The sequence below is a fragment of the Rattus norvegicus genome, chromosome 16 (assembly GCF_021556685.1).
Source record: "Rattus norvegicus strain SHRSP/BbbUtx chromosome 16, alternate assembly SHRSP_T2T, whole genome shotgun sequence".
Lineage (NCBI taxonomy): Eukaryota > Metazoa > Chordata > Mammalia > Rodentia > Muridae > Rattus > Rattus norvegicus.
In genome coordinates, this window is record NC_141549.1 from 85,149,618 (window position 1) to 85,175,568 (window position 25,951).

The window sequence follows — 25,951 nt, forward strand, 5'->3', positions numbered from 1 at the left end:
CCCTGCAATGACTCTTGTCTTTGCAGAGCTTGTACTGCTGGTCTGGTCTTGTCCCCGATTATATTCAGAGACTCGCCTTGCTTTGGGGGGAATTAACAGAAGGAAGTGGCTCTTTAGCAAATTATGCTGTCCTTGTCCTTGCAGCCATGTTTTCGAGAACCCCTTTCTTCTCAGCGTGAGTGATGGAGAAGTGGTTAATTAAAAGCCTTTTTTGTTCGCCCTCCATCTACGGGGTTTGGCCCTTCTTGTAGAAATGCTGGCAGTCCTAGCGGAACCTCCCCCAAAGACTGAGATTCATTTCCATTGTAAAGGACGCTTCTCCGCTCCACATCCGCATCGCAACACGGGCTGGGTGGAGAACGCGGATCCAGCTGTTCTCGCCGCGCGCGCATGCACGCGAGCCTCTATTCCTGAGCCGGTGGATGCATTTTGAGCAATTATCTAGCCTGTGTTTTTGTTTTAATGAGCTCCTGGTCGCTCCTTGGGCATTTTTTCCTCCGTTAATTGCTTGCTTCTCCTCCCGTTTATCCAGCACGTCAGTGGGTGGTGCCCTCTAGAGCCACCTGTCCGAGCGGCCTTGTAGTGAGGGCATTCCTTAAGACAGGAGAGGGGCACTGTCTGGCAGCCTTGACTACTGGTTCCGCCTCTCTGCCCTGAGACTGTGAAGTCTTGGCGGCTCGTTCTCCCTAGCACCCACCCCCTCAGTCAGCCCTTTCCTTCTCCACAAGGACACAAAGGTGGCCGGAATACCTCAGCCACGCTGACCTCGTATGAACCCGAGGCAGATCAGGAGTAGGGGAGACAGGGCAGTTCTTTGTCGCTTATGTAAGGAGTCAGTGGTGTGTGGGTTCTCTCAGGAGTCACGTCACAGATGCACCCTGCACCTCTGGCCTGTCCCTTTGCCCTTGAGTTGCCTGGCAGGATGGCAGCCTCTTTGGCCATGTGAGCTGGCGAAGCCAGGGCTCGTCTCTCTGTGTGGTCCTTTTATTGTCTGTCTGCCCGGGAAAGAATCCAAATCTCAACTGTAGCCCAAGATGTCCAAAGTCCAGAACGCTGGCTGATCCAGGCAGCCGAGGAAGTAAACAGTTTTTCATGGGCATCACAATGGGCCCAAACAAGGGCTCTGCGGCCCCATCGAGCCTCCGAGTATGTTCTGCAAGAGCATCTGCTCTGCGGTCCTGGCAGAGAGAAACTGGGAGCTTTGTCTCCCTTTTGAATAACCCAAAACATTAGCCTCTAAAAAGCAGATTGGATCGTGCCCCGCACCAAAGTGGGCTGAAGTCCTACAACCCCAGCTTCTCCAGTGAGTGACCTTATTTGGTGATGGGTCACTCACTGCAGATGGACCTGGCAAAGCCAAAATGAGGCCACATTGGAGTGGGGGGGCTTATCCACTACAAGTGGTGGATGAATGGGGGGCTCTGGATGCAGGCTGGAGAGCAGAGAGAGAGGGAGGCAGAGATAGAGAGAGGGGTGCAGAAAAGGAAAGAGAGAGACAGGAGGCAGAGGTAGTGTTCAGGCTTGGGACAGATTCCCTCAGAGAGAGACCTAGTGTGGCACCCATGGGCAGTGTCTTGGTCCTAGAGACTTGTTTTTGCTGCCAAGGTTACCTAGGGTGCTGCACTTGAGGACAACTCCAGGACATGGATCCGAGTAGACTGCAGTGGAGCAAATGATCGAACGAACTGCTTTCCTTTCGGCTCCCGAGACACAGACTCGTCTCCACACAGCTACTTCTCTACCCTACCCTCTCATTCTGCCTCTTCTGCTGCCCTGCTGAACCATTTCCCGGGCTTTTAAAAGCGCCCCAATCCGTGCTCACCTCAGTCCTCCATCCTGAGAGAGTGCAAACTCTCTTGCTGAGTGTTTTAAGGATGTAAATGATGCACAGAGAGCAAAGAGAAAGACAGCAAGAGTTTCTTAAACAGGAAAGTCCTCAGCGCTAAAGGAGGACCTTGAAGCTGGCAACAGGAGAGAAGCTTTGCCCAGGGATTTTTTTAAGTGGGTTTTAAAAGAAGAAGTGGGTTTTTGACTGTTTCTTGTATATATTAGTTGAGAGCGTAAGGACCAACCAGGAGACAGTATTCTCAATTAAGTCTTGATGTTGCCAAGGATGGAGGTTGGGGGGGTGGTGGTGTGTGTACGCAAAGAGCGTGTCCCTTTGGGTCTTACTTACCCTAGAGTGTCTGTCTACCCTCTGCCTGTCCTCAGTATCTCCTCCAGCTTCACACACCGCCCTTCTGCTGAAATATTTTCTCCACCTCTGACAAAGTAAGCATTTTGGCTGTCTTGATTGGAACCTTCTAGAAGGAAACCTCATGTGCCGGTCCTGAAGGCAGATCTTCTTGGCACACTTCAGTCTTGGAGGAATTTTCCTTCATGATGGAGCTGCTCCTGAGGCTTTAGAACCCTAACTGGCTCTAGCTGGGTGGCCCGGAGGGGCTGAGAAAATCTCCCATCACCCTTTGCTCTAACAGGACGTGGGAGAGTATCCTTGTCCTGCCTGCCCATCAAGGGCCATGCTGAAGGACCATAGTGTGTCACCTCGTAGGAATCAATGTCCCCTTGAAGGGACATCTTTACTGTTCTTCTCGGAGGTTGTCTAAGCTAGATTCCTGTTAGGGTCTCCATTCTTCAATGTTTGGCTGTTTCAGAGGAATCATGTGACTAACGAGGCCAGCACATGGTAGGCTTCCCATTGCTCCCTTAGCCATACTAACAGCACAACACAGCTGCCTACATGTTGTGGACAGGTGACTTAGCGTGTCACACTGTGTGTGTTCTACAGACAGATGCAATGGAGGAGTTCTCTTCCCGTGTGTTTCCTCCATTTTACCCCTATGCTCTACCAGGGACTCCTTTTGGGCTTCCCCTTCCTCAAGCCATACCTCAGCCCTGGGCTTTTCCAACTTGAGCCTAGTTTCTCCAGGCTACCATATTGCCTGGGAGAGGAATGTGATTCCTAAGACAGTTTCTGAAGGTGGCCTTTATCAGACGCTCTCCAATCCAAGGATTCCAGTGTAGGGGTGCAGCTTATGAGCCCTAAGTAAGTCTGGGTATAGCATAGGAGACCCCAGAGAGATGCTGTTGTGGGAACAACTTTGTGAACCTGGGCACTCAAGTCTTTATGCCTTCAGGAAGCCAAATTTGGGTAAAGGAAGTGACGGCCCACTTCCTTTGCACATGTACATATGCACATATACATGTAGAGGACAGAGTTGATATTGGGGGTCTTCTTCAATTGCTCTCCCTTGGCTTTTGAGGCCGTATGTTGCACTAAACCCAAAGCTTACTGAGTTTCTAGGCTGGCTGGCCAGCGACTTCACAGAACCTGCCTCACACCACCCCCTAGCTCTCAGATAACACATTCATACCGCATACCCAGCTTTTCACGTGGGTGCCGGGGGATCAAACCCCTGTCCTCCTGCTTCAGTAGCAAACACTTTACCAAAGGGGCCATCTCTCCGGCCCTGAGCATCTTTAAAATGAACATTTTGTATCCTTGGGTTAAACTAGTCTTCTGGGACGACCTAGAGGGAGATAGGGACTGAGGGAAAGGATGGTGCCAGTGAGCTTGGGGGTCAAGGCACTTAAGTCCAACATAAGCATCTTAGGACTGGAAGACACCCTCTCAGATGCCAAGAACAGAACAAGGCCCTGGAAGTCTGTGGGCAAGGTCATAATGGCTGGTGGTTCACAGTCATGAAGCCTAGTAGGGAATGGCAGAGAGGAGTACACACAATGACTTTTGCCCCCTCTCGGAAAAGGTCAAACTCTGTCGCATGCCCCACCCCCAGTCGTGTAGTAAAAGAAGATGGCAGCCTGTGTCTTTCAGTATTAGTATTTACATGCTAGCGCAGAAGAAAGAAAACCCTATGTATTAAGCACATAGAGGCCTTTTCAGTCAGATCTTGGAGAACTAATTTCAAATAATTATACAAACAGTTCTCACTTCACCTGGCAACTGGGAGGGGTGTTCCCCTCCTCACCCGATGAACTCTCCATGACCCCTCCTTGTTTTCTCCTTGCGTGGAGAGCTGCGGGTGGGGGAGGCACATCTGAGCGCTTTCTGCATCCACAAGGCTACAGAGGACTGAATCCTTAGCCAGGCTGGAGATGGGTCCGATTTCACGTGGTCCTCGGGGTTTGCTGAAGGGAACGCATGGGCAGATAGAGTGTGGACAGGCAGACCCGAGCTGGCTCGGGCAAACCAATGTCTATCTATGGTTGGAAGACGGCATCCCAAGGCCCCAGAAGATAGATGCTTAGACCCAGGAACTGTGTGGATTCCTGTGTGGGCTAGGCTTTTCCTATATGTGTGTTCTATGTTGAAGTTTAACTGATCATCTAGGCACAATGGCAGATTAGTAGTGGCAACAGCATAACTGTAACAACATCCTACAGAAAGGTCTCCAGCTCTGTCTCTCTCCATCTCTCCCGCTTTTCCCAGCTTTCTCTCAGAGGAAGCACGCTACCGCTCCACTTTGCCACATCTACATTAACAGGTTAGCACAGCAGCCCAGTTAAGATAAGGGTCGCTAGGTAGCTACTGAGTGACCTCTAGGTGGACAGAATGCCCAGCGTGGGCCTGCTGGATTGAGGAAAGGCTCACACAGCAACGACTGGGATGGACGGAACCCTGAAGTTTGCTATGCCATTCAATGGAAAACTTGGAATTTCTACAGTTTTTCTACTTGACACTTTTGGAAACTGTGAGGAGGTCTCTCAGGAAAGGAGACTACAGTATAAGTTAAGACCCCAAAGTAGAAAACCCTGTAAGAAAATGCTAACGGACGTTTGCTGGGATGGGTCTTCCTTCTCCCACCGCTCATGCTGTGCTCCTAGTAACTTCCATTTGCTTGCAGACGTATTGGAGTCTTTATTGACCATCCGAGATGCCACCTGTTAACCTCCCCAGCGATTGGACAACTCCTCTGGAGCACATAGGGAGGAGATCTCAGAATGGAGCCCTCTGAGGAACAGGAGGCCTTCAGTCACCTTAGCGTAGGAACCTCGACCCTCCATGTGAGCTTGCTCTTGGAGAGCCACTTCCAGCATTCTGTGGAACACCGGGTCAGGCTTCTGTATGTAGCCTGATCTCACAGAGGGTCAAAGAGAGAAACAGACAGAGGCTGAGAGACAAAACAGAGAGCAGGGCCAATTTCCCTCAAACATTTCTACTCGGCTCTGCAGTCTGCACCTCGAGCTGAAATCCAGCAGATCTCACAGCCCACGTTCACTGCTATGTTCGCGGTGCCGTGAGGCCCTTTCAGCTAAGCGAACCAGTGACACGTGAAATCTAATTAAAGGGCAATTTATACATTTGCAGCTTTTCACATTCCGTGCGGACAATGATCGTTCGCAAGCCACACAGTTAACTACAGTTTGCATTAAAGTCCCCCCCCACGGGGGGGGGACGACATGTGACTAATTATTGTACTCATTTCCGTTAATATGCATGCCTAGCCTTTTGTGTCATGCAAATGTGATACCAAGCCAGCAAGAGGAAGTTACCGGAAATCACTGACAGACAAAGGCAAGCCGTTGTGATCGCATTTCATTTTGAGCACAGAGACCCTCAACTTTTCAAACTGCTGTGCCCCCAAAGTCTGCCTTCCCTGGAGAGGCTCAGAGCAGTAGTTCTGAGGATCATTCTGGAAACCAGGGCTCTGAGGGGTGCTAAGCTGGAAGGCCATGCCTGTGGCCCTCACTAAGACTTCCGTAAGAACAGTGTGTTTACGGCTCTCTAAGTCTTCTCTTTCCACTGGAGCTATTCTAGCCTATCTTTTCCCCTTGTGTGAACATTTTTTTTCCCACAGTAAAAACTATCTCTCATGACTTTGAGCTAGTGCTAAGTGAGGCATTATCTATCGGAGCTGTCTTCCCTCCAGCAGGAAAACACCATTATCATCCCCATTTTGCAGATAATAAAAAAAGGAGCGTGGTAAAATAAAATGTAGAGAGGAAAAACTGAGAAATTTAATGCAATATTTGTCTCTAGCTCAAATACACAATTGTTGTCCTACCCTCCCCCCCCCAACCCCTGAAGTTTTCTTAAATCCAGGTGGAGGTTTTTCCACAGCTTCTGTCTGAGATGAGTTTATTTTACTTAACATTTAAAGGTTAAAATTGCTGGTCCAACAACACCCAGAGATTATAGAATCCAAGAACAGTGAACCCCACACTCTGTGTCCAGAACCTATTCCTGATGACTCTTTCAGTGTGGAGGGACATTTAGGATGGTTTGCCAGGCCTCCTTCTAATGGTCATTTCTCCATTTTTGGAAGGCAGAAACATCCTGGCTTCTGTTGACAGGGATGCCACGCTGAGTAGTCTCCATAGGTCCCCACTTACTGGATGGCTTCATGAAGCCAGCATAGGACATGTCTGGAAAAGTGAATCACTCAATAAAAGGCTACTTGCTCTATTCTACGGCAGCCTTCACAGTCATTTACAAGTTGAACATGATTCCTGAAATTATTGCTTAACAAAGCAGTTAGCATCAGTCAAAAACCACACAACTTCCTGAAATTGAGGCGCTACTCGGCACGCTTGGCACTCGGTGGTACTGGTTTTCATACAGAACCCTAGAACCCCTGGGGAGTTTACCAGCCACATTTGCCTGTACCCCTAAGCCCCAGCAGCTGTGTGAAGTGATGGTCTCACGAAACACTCTAAGTATATAGTGTGCTTGCTTTCCGCTCTGGGAGGGAGTAGTTGTGCCTTCCTGTGGTTCGAATCTGTGCTTTCTCAGTTATGGCCCTTCCTGTTGGCCCTTCCTCCTGGTTGCTTTCTATGTTCTGCTGTGGATAGCTAGATCCATCATTTTTCTGCCTCTGTGGAGTATGTGGGGTCCAAACCGACCTGGCCTCTGCAGTTCGCCATCCCAGGGTAAGACAGAGATGGCATAGAAGCTTTTGCGCCTTGGGTGAGACATAGGGCAAAGAATATGTTATTGGAGACTTAGGGGTGTCATATGGGTGCCACGTGTTGTCAGAGTTCTTGGTCTCAGTAGTAAAAGAACTTAAGAATGGGCTCAGAAGGAGACTCCGGGGCAATTTTACTTGAGCTTAAAGGAAAAACCACAGGGTAGACAAGCTGTGAGGATGGAGAGAAAAAAGGGAGAAAACCATGTTGTAAGCAGCCACACGGTAAAAGGAGATGGACCCAGGGACTAACTTATTAGAAAAAGAGAGAGCTCGAGGTGTTTAGAAAAGCGTAATCCAGGCTTTGGCAAATATTCAAAACAAGGAAAGGGAGATACGCAGGAGGAAAAAAAGCAAGAGTTACACTCTTCTGGATAATTCAGAGAAGTCATCAGGGTTAACCTAGATGCATGGCTGCAACTCCACAAACCATGGTGGGAACACAAGGGCTCTGGAAGGAAAGTACATGATTTTATTAAGGGTTAATTATCCCTCCCATCTCTTTAGGATTATTTAAGGTGAATCCACTTTCCTGAGCAGACTGGATTATCTCGTTAGTGAGTCAGCAAGGACACCCATCCATCCAGGGGTACTCTACATGAGCTGGCAATGGTGTCTGTCCATCCTGAGTTAGTCTACCCTTTTGGCCAGGAAGAAACAGTTTTCCTTTAAGGGCCATCGATGCTGCTGTGATAAGTGGGTTTGTCTTCTCCTCAACTACTGTGTCTATAAGCCTGTGACCTAGCTTCTCCTGTAAGAGACTTGTGCTCAGGGAAACTCACAAGCACCCAATGTCTAGGGAAGAGAGAACAGCACAACATTCAGCTCAGAAGAAGGGGAACTCAGATTAAGACTCAGGCTGCATGCTGGAGCTCAGTGCATCCAACATGGCTTCTTACAGGAGCTTGCCCCCTCAGTCAGGTCAGCTTCCAGCAAAAGGGCCCCACTCCAAAACCTTAGGATACTCACTCATCCCTGGCACCTCCTGTCCTGAAATTTGCAACCTAAAAGTACTGCAGATGACTGGCTATTTGGGCACTCACCAGCCTGCAGCAGAGTCCCTGCTGGATACGGGGATATGGCTTGAGGTTCAAAAGTGCAGGTCAGGTTGGGACAGTCTGAGGGTCAGGAGCTCTTCTTTCTGTCCCCCGTGTGGCTTATGAAAGCCTTCCCTATATCTCTGTAATTTACATGACCACCTACGCCCTGCATGTGCACACACTCATGTCCCTTGCTAACTGGAAGGTCTTTTTTTTTTTTTAAATAATAAATTTCTTACGGTCATTTTGTTCTTTTTTTCTTTTTCTCTTAAAGAAGTTTTATATATAAGTGAGAGTTGAACTTTTCTTAAAAAATCAGAGGGGTGGGACAACATACTGAATTATAAAACTAGCATTCTTATTTTTGGAGGGTCCCCCCCTTTCACTCCTCCCTCCAGCAAGTGACGTAGGTACGGGTGGGAACACCTTGTAGCACTGAGCCTCCTGAGTCTTGGGTTTGGGGTGGGAGGGTGCAAAGCGCACAGGTCTTGAATCCACATCCATAAACCTGACATCTGAGGAACTTGTTTCCCAAAAACGTCCGAAATCTGTCATAATCTGCTCCCGTGGGACAATACAAAAATGGTTCCTGGCCCTGAATCGCGATCTGTTTCCAGATACAGGTTATCCGATTATAGTCAATATAGAATTTTCAAATTTCGAAACATTTCATTATTACAGTGATGGCTATTACCTTTTATTTTATTTATTTATTTTTTTACTGACACCCTATCAGAAGGCTTAAAAAATGTATGCTTTGGTTCATGAAGGGGGGAGAAAAAAGGTCAAAACTTTTAAAATGTCACTTCTTCTGCAGTTTTTGCATAGAAAATACACCGGAGCAGTGGGAGGCCTCCTTGCCCATAGAAACGGCGGCAGGAAAGAATGTCTCCCCGCGGCTGAGTTTCCACTTTCGCCGCAGCTGCGGGCTGCGCAGAAAAGCGCGGTGGGAGCCCATTGTTACCCAGCTGGGTAACAGTTTTCTTATTTTACAGTCTGCATCCGAGGGGGGTTGGGTGTCTCCTAAAGTGCCTGAAAAAATAATCTATCTGCTGCAAATAGATCGCGTTCTCACTCCTCCCGGAGGAGCGGAGATCTATAAATTGCGTCCTTCATTTGGACCTAGCCGTGTAATTAAACATGGCAAGCGAAAGCCACCCCGAAAGCGAGGCGCTGGTTCCGCGAGCTTTTCCTAACTGTCCTGGGATTTCGGAAACGGCGTTTGCAGGGGCCGCGAGCTTGGTGGCAACAATTGCGCACTCCGCCTACCGTCAGCCAACTGTTCCGTACTTGAAGGTCACTTGCCAAGAGACTGAAGAGCGAGAAACTAAAAATTTAATTTCAAGGGTTTGCAGCAGGCAGAGTCCCAGGCAGCGGTTCTCCGGGCCATCCGAATCCAGCCATTGTTTCCTGTGCCCAGTTTGTTCAAACCTATGATCGGTGGTGCAGCTCGCCCGTGGCTCAGGAGAGCGTACTCGGTGGCCTCTGGCTTATTTTCTTTTGTTGTTTTGTTTTGAACTGTGAATTGTCCATCAGGTTTGTGTTACCATGGAAACTCACTTTTTAAAGGTGAAAAGTCAGAGACCTTTGCCTCTCTGGCAGGTGAAGCAGTGACGTCTCCACGTGACTCTAATCTCCAGGCTAGACCGCACAAGTGATTAGCTGCACTCAGTAAAACCGAGTCGCACGCATATCGACAGTTTCTAAATTAGCTTGGTGTAGAGACCAGAGGAAGTTGTGCTGCAGTCAGATCAACGTGGCCTGACCGTGAATTGCTTGCTGGGAATCTGGAAGCAGATCCCCTGGGGCGCAATGGTGAGCAATCCAGTGATGAACCGGCAGGTGCGAGTCAAGAACCCAAGTTGGGATGGTTCTTCTGATTATCCAGAGTAAGCCTCGCCTGGGTATGGCTCGGTGGCATGGTGCTTGCCTGGGTAGCAGGAGGACCTATTCTATCCAAAGCTTGCCGCTTACTCTCCTCAGGGAAATTTGGAGCTGCCTTCAAAGTGCCTAGCTGGGAACACACCAAGTGCCGACAGAGCAGCTGCTCTTTTATGAAGAGGAGCCTAGTGTATGTGCTGCTATGGAGGCTTGGGGACACTTGGGTGACTGTCTTAGGGTTTCTATTGCTGTGATGAAATACCATGACCCAAAGCAACTTGGGAAGGAAAGGGTTTCTCTGGCTCACATTTCCGTATTGTAGTCCATCACCGAAGGAAGTCAGGACAGGAACTCAGACGGGACAGGAACCTGGAGGCAGGAGCTCATACAGAGGCCATGGAGGATGCTGTCTACTGACTTGCTCATCGTGGCTTGCTCAGACCGCTCAGGTCCTCAAGCCTAGGGATGACACCACCCACAGTGGGTTGGTCCTTCCCCCATCAGTTACTAACTAAGAAAATGCCCTTCAGTTGGATCTTATGGAGGCGTTTTCTCAGTTGAGGTTCCCTCCTTTCAGATGATTCTAGCTTCTGTCAAGTTGACATAAAGTTAGCCAGGACACTGCCCCTTGCTTGTGTTCTCTATTCTCACGCTTGTTTTGTGATTGCTTGACATTGTGGATCCAAAGAAACAAAATGAAACAAAGAAAAAGTAAAATCCTCCCCCCCCCTTTTTTTTTTTGGAAACAGCATCTGACATAACCCGGCTGGTCCCAAATGTTGCCAAATGCGACCTCCAGAAATTCCTGATCCTTCCGTGTCCACTTCCTGAGTGCTGGGTTTGCATGCACACTCTGTTATTCTGGGATTGCTTCATTATGCTAGGCTGGAGCCCAAGGCCTTTGTACATGTCAGGTCCGCATGTTACCGCCTGAACTCCATGCCCAGCCTGGCCACATGAGGGATAACTAGGGCAAAGTGAACGTGAGTGTGGATGAGCTGAGAGGCTCAGCTTTTCTAGAATATCTCGCAGGTCTTGGAAGGACCAAAGGAATGAACTTGTCCCAAGAAAGACCTTGGAGACGAGAGCAGCTTCCACTAGATACCAGCGTTTCAGGACGTAGAGCTGTGATTTTCCCCACCCATCCTGGGATGTGGGAGAGAAGATGACATTGACTTTTGACCTGGATGTGATGCTCTCTAGGCACAATCCTGGATGCAAATAGTGAGGTACCTGGTGCTAGCTACACATATCCTGATGCATGGGGTCTCATTGCCCAATGTGGCTCAGGGAAGAGCTGGGACACAGCCCAGATGAGGGAAGAGATGCTGGGATTTTGATGGCAGCACCTTCAGATGGTGTGGGCTCTGAACCCTACGAAGATTCTCTCATCCAGGTTCCAGCTTTACTCACAAATGCTTGGTTAATACATAATGTGCTAGGAGAATTGGGGCACTCAGTCTACTTGGAACTCTTGGGAGATGAAGAGAAGTCTGGGGACCTCTTTCCCAGAGGTCCACCATATCTTGCCCCACTCTTCTTCTCCCCACCCTAGTCCACTCACTGGCAGTTACTAAAGACACACAGAGAATATGAAAGATGACCCTCCTGAGAAACTGACAAAAGGGAATGAGTGATTTCAAAGACACTTGATGTTCCTTTTCTACTGGGTTTTCTATTATGTTTCCCGAGAAGCAACATCTGCATGGCATTCTTCTGCATGTTCACATCTGGATGGCAGCCTCTTTTATTGACATTTACCTCCAAGTTATCCTCTTAGACAAAAATGAGAGGCTCTTGGTCACCCAGGAAACTGAAACATCGGGAACCTGAGGGGTGAAGGCAGGAAACTGAATTTTGCCTCCCCAGTCTGACAAGTAGAACAGGAACGGTGCTAAGGTTAGGATGTTTGCTATTCCTGACTCATGGCTACCATAGCTATGCTAGAACAATTACAAGGTGTTATTCTTCTGTCCCAGGACTTCCTGGGTTAGTCTCTAGGTCTCTAGGACATATTTCTTCTTTGGCTTCTTCAGCTCAGGGAAGATACTAGACATTACATCCCACCCTCAGCCCAAGTCTGACATGTCAGGTAACCTGGAATTAAAAACATATTTAGCTGATGGACACTGCCTTAAGAAATTTGTCCCAAGGAATAAGGATAAAAATACTGGTAACAAAACCTGGTCTAGCGTGAGGCTAGGGCAAGGCCAACAGAGATGCCGACATAGACCTTTGGATGAAGGATACCCCTGAGATACAGTGAGCTGGACAGACTCCAGCTACTCTTCTCACAATGCCCCCCATTGGCCAGATCCAAGTGTTTCATCTCACCTTCATTAGTAATAAAATAGCACCCACACTGCTACTTAGAGAATGAGTGTCAGTCTTCCTCCTGTTGCCAATGCAAACGGTAAAGCCAAAGAAGAAATATAGATATCAGTAAGCTTTGGGACGGATTCATTGCAAATTAAAAAACAATGAAATTGAAAATTTGCAATGAGAGTCTGACTGTGGTGCTTTAAGAGGAATAGAGCACATGCGAATGGGAGGTTTAAGCAGTCCTCTGAGCTGGGAATGCTGAAAAAGCTTCTCTTGACTGGGAGTTAAAGGGGAGGCCACCAGAGGTGCAGGCTGCTACTTTGTATCAGGGAACATCCAGGCAGAAGAGAACCCAGCTCTTTGGTTTCATTTCATGATTAAATGCCTGTGTTACTAGTGTGAGTAGCCACCAGTTACCAGGGGAAAAATGAGGAAATGCAAAGTGAATAAAGAAAACAGAAATAAATGACAACAAGCTCAAACTATACAAAGATACAGTGTAACAAATAATAACCAGAGGGTAAGACAGGGAAGAAGTTTAGACCCATCAGTTATTCACTAAATGTAAACAGGATAAATTTCTCAGTTAAATTCAAGAGGTTGTCAGACAGATTTTAAAAAACTACACACTCATGCTCTCATTTTAAATTTCCTTCTACTGGTGCTGAGAAAAGCTATCAATGACTGAATAGGCAAATGGATATGAACAAATGGAAACAGAAGCATAATGATGCTCAGAGTAAAGACCTCAGTGGCTGTGGCTCGGAACAGCAGCATCAAGCAGACAACGCAGTCATGAAACTCGGTTTGTCAAGACGGGTCAGTAACTAAGGACACATGGATGTAGCAACAAAGCAGAAACAAAGATGGTAGAGTAACAGGATGACAATTTCCACTGAGAAACTCAAGCACCCCCAGCACAAGAAACAATGTACAGTTTGTAAATAGGGTTGAGAGATTTCATAGACTAACTACAACTTTGGAAAATGTTCCTCCCATCCCGGTGCCTAGAAATCAACCATCTTAGACATTAGTTACCATGGGAAATACCCAATATTAATAGATGTTCCAGGCAGCTCATTCTGCAAGAGACCCATTCTCTGGCTGACTTGCTCAAGGTAAGCCCAGAGAGGTGTCCTGTTGAAAGACTGGCCAGAAGGTCCCTAAACCTTAGAGCAATTTCTCCTGCTTATGAGAGAAAAGCTGGCCACCAGTAGTCATATTCTTAAAAAAGTGCTGAGTTCTTTGTCTCAGTAGACATTCCTTGCCTTCATGTACAGTCATGCTTGTGAGTTTTATGTAAATGAAATCCCATTTTCCAGTTGACTAGCTGGCCACTTCTATTTGTGTTTTTCCTTTTTTGATTGATTCTCCACTGACAGTGGAGCTTACACTTCAGCTCTAAGTCTCTTCTTAGCCTTTCTACGGAAGCATTAACTATCACTAAACAAGTGATTAGCTCCACTTGGAGACAGCAGCTTAAAGCAACTTCGGTGAGTCCTGTGACACACCCTTTGTCAAGAGAAGGCTGCTTCACTGTCAGCAGCAACCCATAATTTACCTGCTTGGGCAGTGTGATGCTGTCTCTTCTGGAAAATACTACTTCCTTCACTCCTCGTCCTGAATTCTTGGAGTTCACTTCAGACACCACCCAGGAGACCAAGGCAGTGACACCAGATCCATTCCTGGCACCAAGGACCCTAGTAGCTGAGCCTGGATACTTCTCTAGAGTCAAGTTGATTCCCTGACCTTGGTGTCTGGGAAGACGGAACTGCTTACCACATCATATGGTTACCGCAACAAACCCTGAGAGATCAGTGTGCTATACATCTCACACAGTTTTGAGTTAAGCATTGAGTGTCTTGGGAGCCTCAGGTGAATGTGTATTCAGCCCTAGGTCCCCAGGGCCAGCAATTCCCAAAGTGTGACAACTGTCTGCAGATGGCACCTCATGAACAAGTTCAGTCTGACACAGCTTGTAACTGAGATGTCTACCATGATGCTCCCCTACTGAAGGTCTACTTTGGGAAAAGTACCCTATCCCTAGGGAGAACCCTCAAGCCAGCAAACCCTCAGTGTTTGATTCTAGGGGATGGGGATGAGTTCCTAACTGGCCACAGACAGGAGCATCTCCTGCTTCCTCCTTTGGGTTAATTTGTCCTCAAAAGACGGTGTCATTGTCCTCTATCTGGGGGGCAAGTTAGATGCCCTGGGAATGTTCTTTTGTGTGAGATGGAAAAAGTCCCATTAGAGATTCTGATCCAACTGGCCTGAGATGGGACCTCATAGTCAGAGTTTTTAAAGTCTGTAGGTAAGGCTGATACACAGCCATATCTGAAGACCCTAGGTTCAGGAGAGACTAGTGGCTTTCCCAATGGCTGAAACCTTCCTTGATTCCAAACTCACCTTTATGGCTAAATCTCTCAGCAATTAGACTGTGACTTTTCTAGTTACCATGAAATATGCCTGACAAAAGCATGTTTTGTTTTGTTTTGTTTTGGGGGTTGTTTGTCTTTCAAGACAGGGTTTCTCTATGTAACAGCCCACGGCTGTCCTAGAACTCGATTTGTAAACCAAGCTGACCTTGAACTCACAGAGATCCACATGTTTCTGCATCTTAAGTGCTGGGATTAAAGGCTTGTGCCACCTTGCTGGTTGGAAAGATTTACTTGGCTTGCGATGACAGTTCATTTTGCTGGGGCAGTCATGGTGACAGAGACAGCTGGTCACATTGCATCAAGAAGCAGAGAGAGATGACTGCTTAGTGCCAATCTGGGTTCCTCCTTGTTCCTTTGTGCTCAGTCCAAGACGGCAGCAGTCCACGGGATGGCACTACCCACCTTCACAAAGAGTTCTTCCCCTCCTCGGAGGACTGTCTCCTGGGTAATCGCAAACCCAGTCAAACTGACAGTGAAGACTGATCCTCACAGCAATGTTTCTCTATTTATTCATTCACGGTGCTATTTGTGTAACACAGGAGAGAGCTCCTTGGAGAGGACACAGCGCTGCAGGTAACACACCAGCACAGAGCACAGCAGGGGCGCACACTAGGCATGGAAGCTGAGAGGAGAAACGGACTATGTTTCTGTGGAGTAGGCTTGGTAGACCCAGGTCATGCTGAGTTACATTAGACCATGCCAGCATTAGTAAATGACAGGCCAAAGCTTCCTGGAGCAGGGATGACATGAGTTTGGAGAGATTTGTACATCTTGTGACTGTGGGCATCATGGAATTGACCACGTGAGGGTGGAAATGCAACTCCACAGGGTGCTCGGAAACACATATACTTCATCTTCTGAGTTTGACTTTATGCCCCATCAAGCTTATCTGGGAACACACAGAACCCCAGAGAAGGCAGCCAAGCCTTCTCCCTTCCTGCCATGTTAGACGTCTCTGATTCTCCTCTCACAAGGATGCTATCACTCCAGATGGTTCAAAGGTGGGGATACCTTAGTGGTCCCCTGCATATCTAGGTGGCTCTTGACATACCCTGGTAGCCCTTTGGTCCTTTGGTGACCATTAGCATATGTTAGTGACTCTTGGTATCCTTTGCCAACTTTTGACACTCTGGTGGTATCCACTGGTCGCTAGTGGTGTCCCTTGATGACATTTGTGTCCATTGAAGACCTTTGTCATCCCCTTGGTGACATTAGTGTCCTTAAGAAACCTATGGTGTCTCTTGGAGTCCCTTGGTGGTCTTTGGCAACTCTTGGAGTCCCTTGACTTCCCATAGAGACCATGGTGGCTCTTGGGAATCTGTAGCTACAGCATTCCACCCAGCTTGTGTCATTGCATAGCATTTTCTTTTTGTCTGTTTCTTCTTATAAAATACCATCTTGGACTAGAACCCTTATTCCACATCTACCATAAACCCATTTCCAAATAAGACTGCTATGGTCTGGGTTGCACTGTTTTAGAGTGACAGAGTTGGGACCTCAGCATTCTGGAAAGCTGAGTTTTCAACCGGCCTCTCTCTTCTTTAGGTCTGGCATTTGCCATAAAGCTTCTCAGTTACTACAGCAGGGAGGAGATTCCTGAGGGTAAAAATCTGCTGCCTGCCTGGCCGGAGGTCACCAGTACCAACTCCTCCTGCCAGAGGCTGAGATGACTCTGAACATCCAGTTTTCAGTCTGTTCTTGGTGGACATAGGAATGGACATTGCCTAGAAAGACAAACTTTTGGACAATGTTCCAAGGAATTCAAGGACCAATGACACTTAGGGCAAAGTGCTGGACTTGGCATTTTCTTGCCTCAGTACCAGAGTGTGATGGCCAGGCCGTGTGGGGTGAGGAGAGAGCATCAGGCACGTAAGAGGTATTTCCAGCTCTTCCATTACCTTGTTGGTAACCTTGTGAAAGCCCCTCCCCCACGCTGATCTCATCTTCATCTTAAAGTGCAGGTGGCTGTCACATATATTTGTTTGATTTTGTAAATCTCATCTCGGCTGAAAAGTGCCACACAGCTGTGGGGCATTGTCTTATTAATAACCTCGCTTTGGCACATGCTCACCCACGTCTCATCTTCCCAATTAATATTCCACTGCAGGGACTAGGTACAGCCACAGTATGTCTGCTCTCCTCTGTCTTCTCTGGGTGAAGTTGACAAGGTGGTCACTCTGTCCCAAGGCAGCACAACGTTCCTCCTTCCAGATCAGCGTCTGATCCTGACTGTGACATCGTGTCTGGATTCACCCTGCTATAGCCATGCAAAGCCAGTTGCCGTAGTCAGCTTGGGACTGAGGGCTCAAAACACAGGCATTTATTCTACAGATCCCCACCTTGGAAGTCTGTAACCAGGGCTTCAGCCCAATGCGCTCCTGCTAAGGACTTTCTTTCTAGCTGAAAGAGCTATCTTATTGTGTCTCCGTGTGGCAGAGAGAGTGCCAGAGAGACAGAAAGACAAGTGGCAAACTCTGTGTTGTCTCTTCTTATAATGACATGAACTCCATCAGGATGACCCCTACACATGAGACCTCATCCCAGACCTTTTAGGGTGTGTGTGTGTGTGTGCAGACATCCCATCAGTGATAGATATTTTCTAAGCATAGGATTGTTTCTGCACCGACCTCCCACTGGCGGTGGCCTGGGGTCTCAGAGGCAGACATGCAGGTTATTGTTCCCTGCGCTTGTATAGTTCCTAGGGTTGGACATCCTGTGTGGATACAGCACAGAGCACTGGGGTCCAGTACTGAACAGAGAAAGAGCTAGGCCTGTCTGTGTTTGGGTTGCCTGGCTTATCAAGTAGAATTCTCAACTCACCAGGTGCTGTGAGATATCCTGGCTGGATGAACAAAAGGCCCTGGGCCTTCTGTCTGGGCCTATTCTGAGTTAGAGTGGGATGGGTGGGTAGGTATTGCACTCTTCCTTGGCTTCTGAGATCCCAAGCACAGGCAGGTCTCTGGAGGCAGCCAGCACACTCCCTCATACCAACACCCTTGTCTCACTTATGTTCTTCACACAGCTTTCTTGCAGTCTTGGGAGAAAACAAAACCATCTTGCACCAAGGCCAAGCTTGTTGACTGTATCCTAGAACCTTATGCCCTTGTGAGGACAGCAGCCTCAGGACCCTTCCTTGCTAGTCACAAAATACCTGCAGTCAGCATCCTGGTTCCTGCAGTACACAGGTGCTGCTGACCTCTGTCACTCAGTCAACTAGACCTCTCAAACCCCGTGCTCCCCACTTTCCAGTGATGAGAGCACTGAGATGTGCAGGCGCACTCTGGAATCCCCTTCCCCAATAAGAAGCAGATGGTTGCCCGACTCCCATCTTCAATATTGTATTCTTTCTACAGCTGCCTACCCCATCGTGAGGAACCCTGAGGGGCTGTTCTTCCACCCTTAAAGTCTGAGAGCGTTTAGTGCTCGAAGTTGGATCTCTTGGACAAGATCAAATGCAACAGAGTTGCGAAGTTGGGTCTCTTGGAGAAAATCAAATGCAACAGAGTTGCAAAGAGTATCTGATGTCTCGGGAACTTTTCGGAATAGAAGTGTGCCCCAACCTCCCCATCCCCAAACTCAGTCAATAAGTCACCCAGCCTGGTGCTCCCCGGCCCTTGCAGAACATTAAATGGTGCTTGGTGCTAATGAACTTTATGTTATGAGAACCCAGCTTTGTACCCCAGAAGATACAGAATGGCCCTGGAAAAGCTTTGGCTCTGGGAACTGGAGCTCCCCCACCACACAGCCCAGCGTCAGAGAAGCAGGTGGCTCTTTAAAATAAGTGTGATGTTCCCAGGGAAGGGGCTCAAGGGTTAATTTGGTGGTTGACCCGTTGAATCCACTGGCTGCAAGGAGAACCGTGCACTGAACACATGATTATTCTCACAAGAGCAGTGGCTGAAAGCCGATCTGGCCCACCAGGTAATCAGGGGAAGCCGCAGCCTGGAGGAGCAGAGCGGCTCCATGAGATTCTATTACTAGTCGTCTTTCAAGCATTATAATGAGATTATAGTAACCCTAAACTGATTGAAAACAGAAATCTGGCCGGCTGTCAAGTTCACTGTGTGTGGCTGTGTCACAATCCAGATCCAGTTGCCCTGAACCTGCGGCATTAATGTGGGAAGAAGGTTTCGAAGAACCCCTGACAATCTCTGGGTTGAGCTCTTTCCTGAACACTGTCTTCTGACCACTGTGCCCTGGTACTTGGAGAGCCTTTCGAGGCTCATTCCTTGTTGTGATTGACTCAGAATCTTGTCACATAATGTTACTATGGTTCTTCTATCCCCCCTGTCAGCAGTAGGCTTTCCATGTGTCAAGGAAGCACAATATTTGTTCTGAGATTGTGACTCTCATAGTAGCAGTTTGCACACTCACAACTGGCCTGTGAAACGACCTGGGGAAGCCCCGGTTCCAAATGGTGACACAGAAAACCCTCTTGATCCTTTTTGTAGATTTATTTATTTTAGTTTTATTTCTAGTTGCACGTCAGTAAGGGTCTTCTGCATGTGGGTGTGTGCATGCGATTGTGGGCGCCTCCAGAGGCCAGAGGCTATGTATTCCCCAGTGCTGGAGTCAGAGTCACCAACAGTTGTGAGCTGCTGGGCAGGGTGTGCTGTGAAGAGAGCTCAGGTCGTCTGGAAGAGCAGCAAGGACCACTCTTTCCTTGAGCTGTCTCTCCAGCTCCTTCTTACCTCTTAAAGAAATCGTCTGTCCCACTGGGAAGCTGTCTTTCTCCTCGTTTCATGGAAAGCCAATTGGGCACTGGTTTGCGTGGCTGACCCAGTGAATCCGCTGACTTCGAGGAGAACTGCGCACATTGGTCGACTTACGTTGAAGATGCTCCTTCACCCGCAGTTCCCTCTAACATTGCCTGAGCATAAACTGGTGCTGCTTCCTCGACTTTCTCTTGCGTCTGTATCAAATGTGCCCTCGGGGCTGCAGAAAATAAGGAAAGAGGCTCCCCAAATTCCTGTGCCCAGCAGGGACTCCTGGGCCTGCCTCAGCCCCAGCTGGCACTCAGCATGCCGCTCCACTGTGACAGGGCTTCTGGGGGCTCATTCTTCCTTCACCTGAGGAGACTCTTCTCCTCAACCAGGTGGTGCTTTAGAGCAGCAAGCAGGAACAAATGAAAAATCTCTTACTCGTTAGACACTAGGCACATAACCTCTGACCTCTGCTTCCAGAGACATCTCCTCAGAGATATAACACCTTCAAGTCATTTTAGTTCAGGGACTGTTTATTAATTTACACGCAGAGTGAACAAGCCACGAGTCTTATCGTGTCCCCTGGTCCTTGTCATCTTGCTAGATAGCCAGCTCTTCGAAGGAGACAGACAGTGTGCTGGAGGAGCCACACAGCCTGACAGGATCTGGGCACACAGGACCACAGCAGGACACATGTCCGTTAACCTCGTTGGTGCTTGATTCTGTTGCTGAACCAGAGGGATTGATTCCAGGCTCGGAGCAAGCGTCACAGCAACTGATTGAAGGTCACTGACTCTTCTAGTGGGAGGGTGAGGCTGGCTTGGGAGGGTGCAGCCCTGACACTCAGCAGCTCACTGCCTAGGCAGGGGAGGTGAGGAGTGTGGTAGGGCACAGCGAGGTGTGATGTCTGCTTGGGTTTACCTCTATCCCTTTTGTCCCTTGGCAAGGCCATCCACAGGTCAGATGATGACTGCTCTCTGGTTTCCTTGCCCAGCTTTCTTCACCCCTGTGTCTGAAGGTCTGAATCACTTTTACTGGCGTCTGTGTTTCCATCCTCTGCTAATGCAGCATGGTGGACAGAAGCCTAGGGGAGCCTCCTTCCATGTGAGGACGAGTGGGGTCTGCAGAGGGATAGGTTCCCCTTCCTCAGTCATCTATCTGCAAGGTGAGATGCCCACGGTTTGCCCACTGTTATGCCCAGCTGGTCTGATCCTCAGCCCGCAGAAGTCCTTCGCCCCACACTTCGACTTAATTGATGCCCTATTATCACCCAGAGCAACAACAGTAATTTCGGTGGTGTCTTAGTCAGGGTTTCTATTCCTGCACAAACATCATGAGCAAGAAGCAAGTTGGGGAGAAAAGGGTTTATCCAGCTTACACTTTCACGTTGCTGTTCATCACCAAAGGAAGTCAGGGCTGGAACTCAAGCAGGTCAGGAAGCAGGAGCTGATGCAGAGGCCGTGGAGGGATGTTACTTACTGGCTTGCTCCCCCTGGCTTGCTCAGCTTGCTCTCTTATAGAACCCAGGACCACCAGCCCAGGGATGGCACCATCCACAATGGGCTGGGTCCTCTCCCCTTGAACACTAATTGAGAAAATGCCTTACAGCTGGATCTCACAGAGGCATTTCCTCAAGGGAGGCTCCTTTCTCTGTGATAACTCCAGCTTGTGTCAAGTTGACACACAGAACCAGCCAGTACAGGTGGCTTTCTCACATCTCTGCCCCTCCCCCAGCAGTATCACCACAACTCTGTCTCCTCTGAGGAGCAAAGGCGCCTTGTAAATGTGGCACCATGAAATTATCTACAGAGCTGTTAACAGCAGAAATCCAGGGATGACTGGCCAGGTTTCCTTTTCTACTTAGAGTTGTGCACTGTCAAGCGAGGACATGGCCACTCATGCTGAGCAAAGCCCAGGTGACTGCCATCCAGGAGCCAGAGGAGAGTCCCTTGGGTGTGTGGCATAGTTGGGTAACTCTACTGTCTCCACAGCGGAGAGGGCATCACATCCTGATGCAAACTTAGCCGTCTGCACAGTGGGTGGTATCGTGACCTACAGCAGAAATTAAGTGCCCACAAATACCCAGTATAGGATACAGCACCCCCACCCCACTCCAGCTATGGGGAGGAGCCTCAGGGAGTATGATGGGGTGGTGGTCATTGTTGTGAGGGGTCCTGGACAGGATGGATGTGCAGAGATGTGGGATGTGGGCTTTGTGAGGGAGGCTGAACAGTGTGAAGGTGGGCTGTTTAGGAATCTGCTGTCTGGGGAACGAAGCTATGGAGCATCTGAGGGGTGGGGGAGAACAGAAGGTAGGTCCGAAGGTTGCTTGGAGAACCGAGACTACATGTTCATAAGGTTTCATAGCAAGGTAGTCTGTAGAGCTGGCATGGCCTACCTAGCCAGTCGCCTTTCTGGCCGACATGGCCAGCCTGTGTCTGCCAGTCTCTTATCCCTATCCCATTGATAAGCCCACGACCTGGCAGGCATCATTCAGAAGCAGCCGCTGAGCGTCCACGAGAGCCTTCCTGTAGACAGCATCCACCCTGGGAGTTTCTTCCCAATGAATTTTCCTCACTCTGAGGTCACCCATGGGGTCATCTCCCATGAGCCAAGGATGTAGGTGTAGCAGAACACTATGGGAAGGTTGCCTTAGATCCATAAGGCTTTGGGCATCCAAACGTCAGAAGCTAGCACTTGGACATAGCATCTGGCTCGTTAAAATCCTGTGACCTTAAGTTAGTCACAGAAGTACCAAGCTAGATGAAACCGCTTTACTCTGTTGGCAACGCATCCAACTGACTGAAGCTTCCGTTGCGTTGATTTGGAGGAACTTACTCTTTAGATGCTGGAATCAGCATTCCTACAGCCCATTTGGTGACAAGAGGTAGATGCCACCTTGTGTGAGCTTTCTATTGGAGTCTTCATACAGGAAGGTAACTACAGATATACGTATCTGCATGTAGGCATGGTGGGCACCTGGGCCAGACTGCAGTATCAGACACGACTCAACTAAACCGAGCCAGATTTCTTGGAGATGTAGTTCTTTGAGGCTGGAGGTAGACAACCATAGTAGCGGTATGTCTGTCCCACCTCCAGGGTGACAGACAGACATGGGCAAGCTTCTGATGGCCAGGAGCAGACAATTTGATCATCAGAGTATAACAGCAGCAATTGCAACTCAATGCATCTGCTTAAGCCCATGAGTTCTTAATTAAACTGAAAAATAATTGGTGCCAGTGAAGATGCTAATGAATGATTCATTATCTTAACAACTAGTAAATAAAAAGAGGGGATTGGGCACTTATCCCGCCTCCCCAATATAAACTGCACAACTCGTAACCAGACTTAAAATATCAGGAACATTTTCTTCGAAGAGATGTGTCCAGCTGGTAAGTGGAGGAGAGAGGGTGTTGGCCTCAGGGTCTGGCCTTGATGAAACCCAGAATGTATTCATATGTCTCTTGAAATACTGAGCATCAGGACTCCTGTAGTACAAAAAGGGGAATGGGTGTCTTAGGACCATTAGAAAGTCCACCCCAAACAGAATCTGGCTAGTCCCCAGATCTAGTTACAGCCCAAAGAAAACGCAGAGGAGATGGCCAGACCAGCTGGGTATAACAGTGGGCAAACTGTGGGCACCTCACCTTGCAGATAGAAGACTGATGGGCAGGTAGTGGCTGCCCCAGGAATAAATCACAGGGACTGAGGAAAAGTGAAGGGTGGTGAGAGAGACCTGAAAGTCAAAAGCCAGGAAAAACATTTGAAACCACAGTTGTGCGAGTCAAACATAAGGTATAAGGCAAATTGAAAAACAGAACCTATATCGACTCTGTAACAGTTAATTGAGAAATAAGCTGGTCTATAATTAGGTCTTTTATGGTGTTAATGACTTAGCTTAATTTTCACATAATCCTACTTTTAAAAAAGAATCCTTCTTTGAAAATTCATTCTTGAATGTTTACATACAACTTTACACGTTCGGGCTTTGCTGGTGGTGAGGTATGGAATGAGTAAGACTCTGAGAACTGCTAATTGTTGGTACTGCACAGTGGGTGTCAGACAGTTCATCAGAACCCCCTTCTCTGTTGCAGGTTTGACACGAAACACACACATATGCGTGTGCACAGGAACACACATGTATGTATACGCAGGCACCCACAGGCTCACATGCTCAGACACAGATTACCTCCAGCATTGAAACACAGGTCTTTCTGTGTATGCAGCTCCTTTGAGAGCACACATACAGTATACATACATAATACATACATACATACATACATACATACATACATACAGTATAAACACACATAGGTATAGAGTCTGCTGGGGTCCTTAGGCTCATTATGCTCTCAGACAATGAGACTCACATTATAACTGCTCTCCCTGGTGGAGAGAACACACTCAGGAGCGAGTGAGTAAAAACATGAACCAGGAAGTTGGCTACAAAGTTTAGGAAACTTTTGGAGGTTACATTTTGACACGCTCGGATCTTGCCTTTAACAATGACAGAATGCTACACAAAAACACAGCACTTCCTCCGGTATGGTTCTTTATCTTATCTTGACAGATTATTGCTGGTTAAATTGTAGCGCTGACTTAAAGGCAGGACTCTTCAAGGGAGTCAGAAATTAAGGCTTCACCAAATGGTAATAAAGCTATTAAAAATGCAAACAGCAAACAGCTACCCTGTGCAGGTTAGACAGCTAATCCAAACTAGCAGTTTAAAAAGCAGAGCAATTACACTTTTATTTAAATGCAAGGAATATGAGCAAGAATAGAATGAGGAGCCTTGTTTAAATGCATTCTTTTGAATATTTATTAGAAATAATACATGTAGTTAAGCCACTTATCTGATTTCAGCGAACAAGTAAAATGCAAAAGATCAATTTTCATAATTATAGCAAAGAAGCCTGTCTTTCATAAAAATCTCATTAATAACACCATTATTACTGAAAAAATATCTCGGTATTATTATTGTTATTCTAATTATCAGCAAAATGCTACTGATAATGTTGTCATAAAATTTCCTTTTAGTATCCTATTAAGAGAGATCGACTAAGTAGTGGTTTAAGTTCAATCTAGACCCTAAGTGGTGGCATAAAGATATTCTTTGTGTGTTTGGGAAAATACATTCTGTGTATAATTACAGAAATCACGATGAGTTTGGCAAACAGGGCTCATGAGGAGATATATGTCCGAAGGTGGTTGTGTAGCCAAACCCATCTGTAGATGCACACACCCACAGTGTCCTGCAGGACAGCAGTGGTGTTTGTGGAGTCCACGCACACATTCATTAACAAGATATCCCTGCTTAGTGGCTGAGAGTGGAACACTGCCTTTAAAGTTGGCGCATGTGGGAGTTTTAGCTTCACCATCAGGCCATGCCTCTGCCTCGCCAGCATCTTTACGAGGGGAGGACCTTTTCTTGATGGTGCTGGGGAACTTCTATGGCTGGCTATAGAAATACCTTGCTCCTGTGACCCAGGCTTGCCTCTCAGAAACTGCACTGGAGGAGGCTTCTTCCTGACCGATTAGCTGAAGTGTGACGATGGCTAACCCAAATCTGGGCAAGCATTGTTTCAACAGTGCAAAATGTAGCAGAAAGATTCTGAGACTTTCGTGTGCATAATAAACAGTATTAAAGAATGAAAGATGGGAGGCAAAATTAACTAGGCAGTTATTGTTGAGACTGTTCTCAGTTCCCATTTAAAACACACACACACACACACACACACACACACACACACACACACACACACACACAAAACATGATTCCGCAAACTCTCAGTGTCTTTGTCTTCTCCCATCCCAGCTCTCGCCTGCAGGAGAAGGGGACAGAGCAGTGCACAGCCCTGCCTCTTGACAGGACTACATTCTCCCTGTCTGGAGACCCACAAAGAAGCTGCTGCTGCCTCCCGTGCTCGCCGGCACCAGGAGATGATACAGATGACTGATTAAACAAACAAAAAGTAAAGCACTTAATTTAATACCTGTGTGTGAGCATATTTAAATATCACAGTGCTAGCATGAATAAAGGCTTATGAATACGTAAAGCGGCCAAATGCTGAGCCTTGTTTAGAATCAAAGCTAAGGGATTGCTTTGAATTGGAACAAATAATATTTTTTGACAATGTAAAGGAAATACTCACAATGAAGTAAAGCCTTATTTTTAACTTTCCTTATTTGTGTGTCATCTCACAGCTGAATGCATTTTTTAAAAAAAGTTTGGATGGAAGAGGTCACCTTGGACTCCCTAGTGGCCTGTCATGGTCACTCCAAGTGTGGTGGGAAGACAGCAGCAGAGGGCTAACCTTTGGGAGATGTGTGCACTTCTGGAATCTACTTGGCTGTGGCCGCAGGGGTCATTCTTCTCTAGAGGGAGGCAGCCCATTTCCCAGAAGCTTCTGCAACTGTCTTTGTCAGTAGGAGCAGAAGGGACCCCAGTGGGTGAGGCAAGGGTCCTTACTCCTAGCTCAATGACGTCTTGAGGGCAGCCTTCCACTCCCTAAAGCATGCCCCTTCACAGAACGGCTGCAAGGAGCCCTAGGCACCATGGGCAGCTTGATGGTGAGGTAAAGATCACCTTAATCCCAAGGGGAAGCAGGTGCCCTCCTGTACACCAGTGACCCCAGATCAAT

General features: G+C 47.8%; 1 long non-coding RNA gene across 1 annotated transcript in view; it reads left to right on the forward strand.

Annotated features, from left to right (window-relative positions):
- LOC103694002 (uncharacterized) overlaps nucleotides 1–25,300 on the forward strand; it is a 74,502-nt gene extending 49,202 nt beyond the window's left edge. Inside the window, exons 3-5 of the long non-coding RNA XR_015640475.1 lie at nucleotides 19,915–20,095; nucleotides 20,305–20,475; nucleotides 25,126–25,300. This is a non-coding gene — a long non-coding RNA (uncharacterized LOC103694002). The remainder of the gene's footprint in view (nucleotides 1–19,914; nucleotides 20,096–20,304; nucleotides 20,476–25,125) is intronic.
- The last annotated feature ends 651 nt before the right edge of the window (nucleotides 25,301–25,951 follow it).